This window comes from Perognathus longimembris, chromosome 5 (assembly GCF_023159225.1).
Source record: "Perognathus longimembris pacificus isolate PPM17 chromosome 5, ASM2315922v1, whole genome shotgun sequence".
In the NCBI taxonomy this organism is placed as follows: Eukaryota; Metazoa; Chordata; class Mammalia; order Rodentia; family Heteromyidae; genus Perognathus; species Perognathus longimembris.
The window spans coordinates 8,240,961-8,253,057 of NC_063165.1; the positions used below are offsets into that span (position 1 = coordinate 8,240,961).

A 12,097-nucleotide genomic window follows, 5' to 3' on the forward strand; every position below is an offset into this window, starting at 1 on the left:
TGCCAATCCAGGCACAAAAGGCCATCTCCCCAGAAGAAGGTGGGCATGGAGTCACACGCCTGCCATCTCAACTGTGGCGGGAAGTCTAAAGCAAGTAGATGGTGGTCTAAGTGCATGTCCAGGCAGAAAGAGAGATTCTTATCTCAAAAATAACCAGAATAAAGAGAAGAGTGGCTCCACAATAGTGCACCTGCCTAGAAGGCACAGGCCCTGAGTACAAACCCCAATGCCAAAAGAGAAGAAGGAGGAAGAAGAAGGGAAAAGAACAGGAAGAAGAGAAGAAGGAGGAAAGGGAAGAAAGGGAAAAAGAGAAGGAAAGGAGAAGAAAAAGGAGAAGGAGGAGAATGAAGAAAGGGAAGAAGGGATAAGAAAGAGAAGGAGGAAAAGAAGTATACAGAAGAAGGAAGGAAGGAAGGAAGGGAAGGAGGGAGGGAGGGAGGAAAGAAAGGAAGGAGGAAGGGAGAAAAGGAAGGAGGGAAAGAGAGAGGAAGGGAGGAAGGGAGGGAGGGAGGGAGGAGGGAGGGAGGGAGGGAGGGAGGGAGGAAGGAAGGGAGGGAGGGAGGGAGGGAGGGAGGGAGGGAGGGAAGAAGCAGTTCCCTATAAGAGGATCTCCCAATCTCTGTTACAGGATCAGGGCTAGCTGCCTAACTGCCAGCCTGGAACCTCTACCTTGTAAAACTGCCAACAGTGGAACAACCACCAGGTATACAAACATGGAGCTGTCTTCCCAGGGATTCAAGGGGCACTATGGGTAGAGATGGTTACCATCATCACTGAAGGTGTGCCCTTCCCAACCGACAACCTTCAGTGACTCCCTGACATCACCCAGCAGACAGAACTCTAGTCTCTGGTGAAGAGTCCACGCTATGCATTGCTTTGGGTTGAAATGTGTCCTCTAAACCTTTTCAGGTCGAAGTCCTAAATCCAGAACCTCCAAACATAACCTTCTTTAGAAACAAGGGTTGTTCTAGACACAATTGTAGTTAGGATGAGGTTCTTCAGATGTACCCTGATCCAGAATGACTGGTATTCTTATAGAAAGGAGAACAATGCTCATAGATGCTCATAGAGAAGTGCTGGAAAGATATCAAAAAAGCATAGGACACTGAAGTGTGGCCCCCAGTTCTCTCCACCCCCAGCACCTCGGGAGGTCACATGATTCTCTCAACACCCTGACTTCAGACTTCAAGCCCCAGAACTGTGTGTGGCACATTTCTAAGCCACCCACCTTGGGCTATGGATCGTAGCTGTTCCAGGAATCTAACCCAACACTCAGGGATTTACCAGCACCTGGTCTGTCCCGAAATGCCTCTGGGAAATTCTTTCCAATCACTGTGCATCCAATTCCATGAGGAAGTTAAAAAATAAACCACAATAAACCCACAGCTGCCTTTGGAGAAAGGCTGACTTCCAGACACTGATTAACTCGGGTGTCACAGTGCTCACGGAGCTCAGGGAGGCGATGGAGAGAGTGCCGGGCTCAAAGACAAACACTTAGAACCGCGTGGGAAGGTCAAAAGTGCAGCCAGAGCTTTCACGTCACTGCACCTGCCTAGTACCCACTCTGGAAAACCACAACAGGCACAACCAGTATGTGCTTAAAATGATGAAGACCTGGCTCCACCTTACACAACTCTGCAGTCTGAGATACAGAAGGCAACCCGCCATCACTGCTGCTGCGACACCCCACAGAGCAGGACAGGTGACACAGGGACACAGTGCAGACGTGGGAGATACTGCTCTATGTGAGGAAGATGAGGGCAAGACCTGTAGATGAATCTAGGACCTGTGGGCCTAGAGGGGAGTACCCGGCATAGGTGCCAACAACAGAAAGCAGAGGTAGCCAGTAAACACACACACACACACACACACACACACACACACACACATACATGCCCCCCCCCCCCTACACACACACACACAGAGGGCACCCAAGAGACCAGAGAACTCATCAGAAGCTCTGTGAAAAAAAAAAAAACTGGGGTATACAGCCTGGGGATTGATGACAGAGAGCCCTGAATGTGAAATCTGCTCTGCAGATGACTGGCCTTCTTCAGCTGGGATGTGGCATACATGATTAGAGCTTGTTTCTAGCCAGCCAGGATGGATTAACGACGTCATGAAGAACCGGAGATGGGAAAACTAGAAAAGAACTAAACCAAAAAGGAAGGAATCAAAAGTAACCCAGATGTGGAACTCACAGTGCCCAATAAGCCAAAAGAGGCTGAGGAAGATGAAGAAATAAGACAGTGCCAAGATACAAAGCTAAAGAAGCAGAAAATGGCAAAGAAGGAACTGGGGAGGCAGATGGTCAGTGGTAAACACTACCTCACTTTGGAATACAATATGGGCTGAGTTGGGTTCCTCCCAAAATATAAGTTGGAATCCTGACTCCAAGTACCTTCAAATGTGACCTCACTTGGAAATGGGGTCACTGCAGATGCAATCAGTTAGGATAAGACCATTTAGGTGGGCCAAAAATCTAATCAAAAATCTAATATCTTCATGGGGGGGGGGCAGGGGGAGAGACACATAGACACACACTGAGGAAAGGCCGTGAGAAACAGAGATGAGAGTGATGTAATGTCTTAATCTGTTTTCTCTTCCTGTGACAAAATACCCCAGACTAGATGTCCCTGTGTTTCATTCCTGTGATAAATGCCTGACAAAAACAAATGAAGCATTTCAGAGGTTTCAGTCCACGGTCAGATGGCTCTCTCGTTTTCTGGGCCCGAGGCAGGGCAGATCATCACGTGAGTGTGTGGCAGAGCGGAGAAGCGCATCTGATGGTGGACAGGAAGAAGAAAGGGACAAGCCTATGCTTCTCTCTCCTCTTTTTATTACATTTGGGTCCCTTGCTCAGATTTTTCACTTGTGGCTTGACATACTACTTGAGTCACACCTCCAGTTCAGCATTTTGGTAATTAATTGAAGATAAGAGTGTTGAGGCTCTGCTCTGGCTGGCTTCGAACAGTGAATCTCAGATTTCAACCTCCTAAGTAGCTGGAAACACAAACATGATCCACTGGTACCTAGCTAAGGACAACATTTTGTGTGAGTACTTTATTCTTTTCTTTTTTGCCAGTCCTAGGGCTTGGACTCAGAGCCTGAGCACTGTCCCTGGCTTCTTTTTGCTCAAGGCTAGCACTCTACCTCTTGAGCCACGGCGCCACTTCTGGCTTTTTCTGTTTATGTGGTGCTGAGGAATCGAACCCAGGGCTTCATGCATGCAAGGTGAGCATTCTACTGCTAAGCTACATTCCCAGCCCTAGTATGAATACTTTAAAAGTCAATTAAAATAGCCTTGTAGGATTACATAAGTTGTATGCAGATTACTTGAGTCATATGTAAATCTCCTCAAAACCACTAAACATAAAATGCCTTTGTGGACCATTCTAACCATTTTTTTTTGTCAGTCACAGGGTTTGAACTCAGGGCTTGAGCCCTGTCACTGAGCTGTTCTGCGCAGGGCTAGTACTCTATCTCTTTGAGCCACAGCTCCACTTCCAATGGTGTGGGTTTTTTTTTTTGTTTTGATTTTGGTTTTGGGGTGAGGGGAGGTTGTGGTGGTTAATTCGAATAGAGTCTCACAAACTTTCATGGCCAGGCTGGCTTTGAACTTTGCTCCTCAGATCTCAACCCTCTTGAGTAGCTAGGAGACACCAGTGCCCAGGACTCTAACCATTTCTTTTTTTTTTTTTTTTTTTGTGGCCAGTCCTGGGGCTTGGACTCAGGGCCTGAGCACTGTCCCTGGCTTCTTTTTTGCTCAAGGCTAGCACTCTGCCACTTGAGCCACAGCGCCACTTCTGGCCATTTTCTATATATGTGGTGCTGGGGAATCGAACCCAGGGCCTCATGTATATGAGGCAGGCACTCTTGCCACTAGGCCATATCCCCAGCCCTCTAACCATTTCTTATCCCTAAATGTATCCCTTAAAAAATTCTAATTAGAACTTAAAGACACTTCATTCTTTTGATGGTTGTAGAAATCAGTGGTTATTTTCAAAAAAGAGGCTTTCTCCCTGTCTTCCTGCTTACCACACAACCAGAGCAACCAGGGGTCTCATGTGCAAGGCTGGATTCCTTACTGCAGAGAAGGCTGTTCCTCCACAGTGCAGGTCTGGTGGTAGCTACAGCAGAAGTGAGTGGGGCAGGGAGTAGGAGAAAGGGACAGCCCAGGTTCTTCCCTACAGGGAAAAGTTATTGAAGAAGGAAGAAGATTACCTCAGAAAGAACTCAGTAGCCAGCTCGAATCGTAGCCTGACTGATAGCTGTGGCCTTGGAGTTAGGGACACCCAGTGAATCTGGACATAGAAACAATCTGCTAGTGTTGCTATCACAAAGCACCACAGTCTGGATGGCTTATATAACAGAAAAGTGCTTTCTCACGGAGGCAAGAAGTCCAATGCATTGGCAGGGATGGTTTCTTCTGAGGCCTCGCCCATTGGCTTGTAAATGATGACTGTGTCTTCACCTGACCTTTCTTCCATGTGTGCACTCCTCTGTGCCCAAATTTCCTCTTCTTGTAGGAACAGACTAGATTAGGGCCTATGCACGTGTCCTCGATTCAGCTTAATTACAACTTTAAAGACCTTAAATACAATCACTTCAGCACATGAATTGTAGGAAGACACACTTCAACCGGCGGCAGCCACCTTGACAGACAGACAGAAGACTTGTTAGGTTTAGGTGTCCCTCTCTTCTACCTCAGCCTCCCAATACACAGGTGTAGGGTACCAGGGTCTGATAGGCTTTTAAAAGGCAGGAGCCATGCTGAGTGACTATAGATAAAAGCTGCATCTGCCTGGGCACTAGTGAGGAACAGCCCACCCAGCTGTTGGTGAAAAATCCAAAGTTCCATTCCTAACGCTGAAAATTTCTGCTGTCACACCAAGATGGATGAGCCTCTCAGATTACACATAGAGAAACTCCAAACCACCACCACGATCCTTTCCCATTCAAAACAAAACAGAATCTCTGATCAAAGGCTCTGACTGTCCATTCTTTCCACTTGCATGGAATTGTCACAGGACCCTTATGAAATTATCACACTATTTACTCATCCAAAGAAGGAGCTGTGCAGAGGAGCTGATGAGCAATCAGTGCTTTGATTTTCTTGTGACCCAGGTTGATGGCTGTTTCTTCTTTTCACACACAGGAAGTCTGAGCTCCTGGTCCCCAGACTGGCTTGAGTGATGACTCAGGAGACAGAGGTTATAGGTCTTAGTGTACAGGGCACAGCATTTCCTGAAGACCGCCATTGTTCCATATGTCAGCTACATCATGTGTCTCTTGGATAATGAATGACACAAACACACTAAATTTATTTCTGACCTAGATTGCCATCTTTCGTTCACAAAGCAAGCAACAAAGTAAACTTTTCAAAAAAGGACTAGGCTGAATTTTTACTGGCAATTCCCTACCCTCCTGGGATGTGTAATCTATCACTCTGTAGGGAAGATTTACTTTTTTACTGTAACAGCAGGGGTTTTCTTTGTCTGTGATTTACAGCTCAGTACTAACCCTGGAGGGCATGTTCTATCCAGCACCATCTGATTCTTATGCCTGGTCACAGCCTCTTCGGTACCTTGCACAATGGCATACACTAGAGGGGTGCACTGGGAAAAGAAATCCAGAATCCCACTTGGCTTGCCACCCTCTGTGCCCTGGACAACAAGGGTGTGTTTTTCCTTTACTAACCTGTGCCCCCCACCACCCCCAAGCTTCATCCACTGTCAGAGGAGTCATTTGTCCAACTGGTCTACCCAGAGGAGGAGCAAACCAATTGACCTATTCCGAGAGATGGCTTTTTCTAATTAGCTGCCCCAAATGATACCTTTTTCTAGCTTTTCTAATTTGTACAAAAGCTCAGATGATAAAACAGTCCTACATAAACATAAGGTTATCAAAGCTGGATGCTGGTGGATCATGTCTGGTAACTACTGGGGAAGCTGTGATCTGAGGATCAGGAGTCAAAGTTAGATGGGGCAGAAATGTCTATGAGACTCTTATCTCCAATTAATCAACAAAATCCTGGAGGTGGTAACAGCTCAAGTGGTAGAGCACCAGCCTTGAGTAACAGCACCCAAGGCCTGAGGTGTTTTTTTTTCACTTATAAAAGTAAAAAAAAAAAAAAAATTAAAGATAATCAATAAATGATCATCTCCTCAGCCAAATAAAGGTTATATTTTTGTTTAGATTAGGTTTATATGTGGGGAACTTCCCCAGCAGTCTACTGAGCAAATGGCATTAGAGTAAAAAATAAATCTTAAAGCAGACTTTAGGCAAATGGAAAGAGTTTTCCATGAGTGTAGAGGAAATGGCTTGAAAAAAAGAAGACTCACTGGTTCTTTTCTCTTTTCTCTTTCCTTTCCTACTTTCCCTTCCCCTAGGCCGTGGGTGACCTTCCCTTCTACAACAAAGGAATCTTAACATGCTTTCTTTCAAATTTGACATTTACTACTTTAAACTCCAAAATTAGCACTAATTCAAGAAGCATTCCTGTCCCACAGGCAACAGGAAGCAATGCACATCCTCTCTTCACATCATAGGAAAAGTGAGAGCCATAAGTAGCTCTAAAGATACAGGAGTAAGGTAGCCTTGGGGGATGGGAGAGCCAGGGAACAGTATAGAAACTGGAAACACAGAAATCCTGGAAATAATCATGTCAGACAAAATTCTCCCAACCCAATCGCATATTCTAAAGGAAGATCTTAGAACACCCTGGAAACAACAGGGACTTGTGGCCAAAAGTCAGTAGGCAAAGGAACTAGGCACCTTGAAAATCATCAGTGAAGGAGAAATCACAACTCTGAAAGACTGCTGAGAAAGAGGTTGACAGCAAATCAAAAAATATGAGGGAAAAGGTTGCCCAATAAACCTTCCCATGCGTTCCATGGTAATTTGTGGAGAAACGCCAATGGGTTTACTTTGGTTTTCTTCTCACTTGAAAATGATTAATTTAAGGATGGTTAGTATCAAGAAGGGGACAAGGAGTGAGGCCAGTAAGGGTTCAATTAGCAAGCCTTCTACTAGTATATCATCAAGGGAACCTAATAATGCAGAAAGAAAAGAAAGGGGGAAAAAAGTAAAAACCAGGAGGTAGAGAAGCCAGGGGCAGGGAGAAGGCAGGGAGCAGGGTGGCTGCTGGCAAAGGCTGATAGGAGGGCAGAGGAATTCAAGGAATGCAGACATCTGAACCCCCAAGTGTCCAGAGAGGCATTCCAGTCCTCAGGGGGGTGATTACTACAAGGTATCTTCCCTCTATTCCTACCAGGAAACTCTAGCATCCAAGACAAATGGAGGGAGTATCTTTCTTGCCATCTGAAGGAGGTTTTTGTTTTTGTTTTTCCAATAATAGAGTTTGAACTCGGGTCTTCATGCTTGCTAGACAGGCTTTTCCTCTGGACAACAGCTCTAGCCCTTTTGCTTCCTGCTTAGGAGATTGCCTAGACCACAATCTGCCCATTTAAGGTTTCCCATCATAACTTAGATAACAGTCATGAGCTTCTTTCTATTGAGATGGAATCTTCAGACTTTTCTAACGGGGCTGGCCTGGAACCACCATCTTCCTGATGTCAACTTCCCACAAAGGCATGAGCCACAGTGCCCTGCTATGGGTTGAGGAGGGATCTTCTAAACCTTTCTGCTTAGACTGGCCTCAAACCTTGATCCTTCAGCTCTCAGACTTCCAAAGTAGCTAGGGTTACAGAGTGGAGCCATCAATGACCAAATGAAAGAGACTACTTACCCAGAAGTTTAGGGAAACTGAAGTTAGGAGGGTTTAAATCCTTTGCCTAAGATTATATACCTGCAAGGTCACCAAGAGATAGGAACCCAAAGGTGCCAGGCCCCAAAGTCTGTGCCTTAGTTCGTGGCACCTATAGATAAAGTCATTTTATGCACTAGGAGAGAAAAAAAAACATAGGTAAAAGTCCCAACTCAACACAGATTTCTCTTCAAACAACAATAGCAATATGGATGCAGTCAAGTCAATAACAACCCTTTGATTTATATGAGCATAAAAATACAAGCAAAAAGATGAATTGTTTTGACTTAGACAAATAAGAAGTTTCAATATGCCACTGCCTTCCTCCTCCCCACCAAAAGAACCATATAGCTGGGCACCAGTGGCTCACGCCTGTAATCCTAGCTACTCAGGAGGCTGAGATCTCAGGATCTCCGTTCAAAGCCAGGCAGGGCAGAAAAGGCTATGAGACTCTTTTCTCTCTAATTAACCACCAGAAAACCAAAAGTGGCACTGTGGCTTAAGTGGAAGAGCTCTAGCCTTGAGCTGAAGAGCTCAGGGACAGCACCCAGGCCCAGAGTTCAAGCCCACACACACACACACACACACACACACACACACACACACACACACACATATCCAGAGTATTTGCAACATAACAAAGATAAAAAGCTGTCATCCTTACTATATGGAGTTCGTACAAGCCAATAAGACAAACAGAAGAAAAATTGGGAAATTAGTAACAATATTTTATAAAAGAAGAGATCACTTTTCAATCAAGTACACATATTGCGTTTAACTCTACTAATGATCAAAATGCTTATTTAAGAAGTCACTTTCAGCAAGGTGCTGGTGGTTCATGTCTGTAATCCTAGCTACTCAGGAGGCTGAGATCTGACGATCGAGGTTCAAGGCCAGCCTGGGCAGAATAGTCCCCATGAGACTCTTATCTTCAATTAACCACTCAAAAGCTGGAAGTGGAGCTGTGGCTCAAAGTGGGAGAGCACTAGCCTCAAGCAAAAGAGCTCAGGAACAGCATCCAGGCCCTGAGTTCAAGACCCATGACTACCACCCCGCCAAAAAAAACCAAAGCAAAACAAAAAAACCACTTTTAGACTGGGTTCAGTAGACCATGGTTGTAATCCCAGCTACTTGGGAGGCTGAAATCAGGATAGTGGTTCAATGCAAGTCTAGGTAAAAAAAAAAAACAAAAAAAACTAGTGAGCCCCTATCTCAGCCAATGAGCTGAGCACAGTAGCATACTTATACCATCCCAACTATGCAGGAGGCTATAGGAAGATGGAGCAATGAGGTTAGCCCAGGCACAACAAAAACAAAAACAAAACAAAACAAAAAAACAGGCTGGAGGTAAGAGAGATGCATGAAAGTGACTACATAAGAAAAAAAAAATGTGTGCGGCAATTAGCAAAGATTAGTCCAGGATCTATTTGAGAGTGTCAAAAACGTCAAATAGTCTAAAATATACCTGTAACCAAACTGAGTTAAGGAATTGGGAGATACAAAGAACTTCCCAAAAGGGAGGGGGAGATAAAGAGAAAAAAAGAGGAAGGGAGGAATAAGGAGAGAAAGGAAGAAGGAAAAAAGAGAAAAAGAAGAGAAGAAGAAAGGGAAGAGGAAATGAATGGGGAAGGGAGGGAGGGAGGGAGGAAGGAAGGGAGGGAGGGAGGGAGGAAGGAAGGAAGGAAGGAAGGAAGGAAGGAAGGAAGGAAGGAAGGAAGGGAGAGAGGGAGGGAGGGAGGGAGGGAATCATTCCATTCCTAAAAGGCATCTGGGGGTAACGAATTAGGTAGGAGTACAACAGCCTAACACTTTCCCTCCAGAGGGAAATTCAAGTTTTATTACATCAAATTGGCCTTGAAATTGCAACTACTGCTCACAAATGTTAGTTTTTAATAGAATAAAATGTCATCCTATGGGAGTGACACTTCACAAACCTGGACAAATGTTTTCAAAACAAGCTTGCTTTATTAGTATTATTAAATGTAAATGTTCAGCTGAGAACTGAGTCATAGACTCGGTTCACTAATTAAACCTGGAATAAAGAATGTACTAAGAAAGCTATGCTCCTACATCAGAGAAGCCGAAATTCCCACTGAAAACCAGATTACGTAAGTGATAACACTTTATCATCATCTATTTAAGTTTCACCGAAGTGGGACTCAGATAAAATGCTTAAATATTCCAATCTCAAACTATTCAGATGATTTTCCCCAGGTTTTAATTCTCCCCCAAGTATTTTCTCATTCCATTTGCCTTTGATATTCCTTCTCAGTCTGCCCGAGGACTCCTCAAAGGCTGGGCAAAGCTGGTCTAGATCCAGACAGCTTGCACACTAACCTAGCCCAAAGCACTGGCTATTCTGTTAGGCTTTGAATAAATATTCTGTGTTCATTATGGTAAGAGGCTGAGCGAACAAAGAAACGTCTCTGGGCTGCATCAGATGAACTATCCAATTCCAAAAGCCTCTCTTCACCCCCCCCCCAAAGCAAGGAGGAGAACTGAACTTAGACTGAACTTACCCCCACTGTTTCCTTCACTGCTGTCAAAAAAAAAAAAAGGTAGGTGTATATATTTATACTTAGCATAGTATTACATTGCTTATATTTAATTAAATATATACGTATGTACATATGCATCTGTGTAAACATACTCGTTGACACAGATACACATCCACCTTTGTATGTAAACATTTGAGTGTGTATAGACATACATACACAAGGTACATACTAGCTCAACTCATCACTTTATAGACAATCCATTTAAAAAAAAAAAAAAACAGCTGGACACCAGTGCCTCACACCTATAATCCTATTTACTCAGGAGGCTGAGATCTGAGGGCTGCGGTTTGAAGCTAACCTAGAAAAGTCTTTTTTTTTTCCTTTGGCCAGTCCTGGGCCGTGAACTCAGGGCCTGAGCACTGTCCCTGGCTTCTTTTTGCTCAAGGCTAGCACTCTGCCACTTGAGCCACAGTGCCACTTCTGGCCATTTTCTGTATATGTGGTGCTGAGAAATCGAACCCAGGGCCTCATGTATCCGAGGCAAGCACTCTTGCCACTAGGCCATATCCCCCAGCCCCCTAGAAAAGTCTTATCTCCAACAAGCTTCTAAAAAAAAAAAAAAAAAAAAAAAACAGAAGTGGAGCTGTGGCTTAAGTGGTAGAGCATTAACCCTGAATAAAATAAAAAGTTCAGGGACAGCATCCAGGCCTTGACCTCAAGGCCCAGGAAGGCCAGGCACACACACACACACACACACACACACACACACACACACACACACAGCAGATCAGTCCTGCAGATGTGGGAATATCCTAACTCCGTGGGACCACACATGGAGAATTTTACCCATGACCCAGCATCCCGGTTACACCTAGGGCTTTCATTCATCACTGATTCATCACCCAATTAGTTGCCTGCTAATACTTTGATCTTGAAACACTCAGCTAAGACTCCCAACACTCTGATGAAATGTTTTTTGGGGGTGAATCTGGTGTTGCCATTACTTCCGGGGCTTCCCAAAATGTGAAACTTTCCATGTTGAACTCAAGAGTCTCATATGAGCACAGCAAGACACAGGGCCAACCTGTCCTACACAGGCCACAGCCCAGCAGACCGCATGACATCAGGAAGTGTCACTGGGACTCAACTGCCTCCTCAAGGGCAAAGCCCAGAGCACTCATTCACTACTTTGCTGTAGGTTTTAGGTCAGCTGCTATTCCAGGTAGATGGAGGAATTTCTAGGAATGAGAACTTCATACTGTCATCCCTCACAGACAGAACAACTGTCTTGGGAGCCAGCAGCTGCCCATTCTTGCTGCCCATTTCCAAGGAGCCATGCACTGACCTCTGGCACAGAACATGTGATCAGGCTGGGGATAGAATTGCAATTCCAGAAGAAAAAAAAGTTAGCAAGACCCTATCTCAAAAAAAAATAAAAATTCACATGCATAAAAACTAGCTGTGTGGGGGGCTGGGGATATAGCCTAGTGGCAAGAGTGCCTGCCTCGGATACACGAGGCCCTAGGTTCGATTCCTCAGCACCACATATACAGAAAACGGCCAGAAGCGGCGCTGTGGCTCAAGAGGCAGAGTGCTAGCCTTGAGCGGGAAGAAGCCAGGGACAGTGCTCAGGCCCTGAGTCCAAGGCCCAGGACTGGCCAAAAAAAAAAAAAAAACACTAGCTGTGTGGGAGGCAAAAGTAGAAAGACTGTATCCATGTCCAACACCAGACAAAAAGATTGAGCTCCTATTGAGCTGAAAACATAATTAAACCAAGCCTGGTGCCAGTGGTATATACCTATAATCCTAGCTATTCAGGAAGCTGAGACCT

General features: G+C 44.9%; 1 protein-coding gene across 2 annotated transcripts in view; it reads right to left on the reverse strand.

Moving 5' to 3' along the window:
* The window catches only part of Hunk (hormonally up-regulated Neu-associated kinase), a 97,483-nt gene that overhangs the window by 76,713 nt on the left and 8,673 nt on the right, over positions 1-12,097 (reverse strand). The window contains exon 1 of one of the 2 annotated variants that reach the window (XM_048346324.1): positions 1,229-1,624. The exons of the other annotated variant lie outside the window; for it this stretch is intronic. The gene's annotated coding sequence lies outside the window, so the exon portion shown is untranslated. Of the gene's footprint in view, positions 1-1,228; positions 1,625-12,097 lie in introns of those variants that run through there. 2 annotated transcript variants of the gene reach the window in all.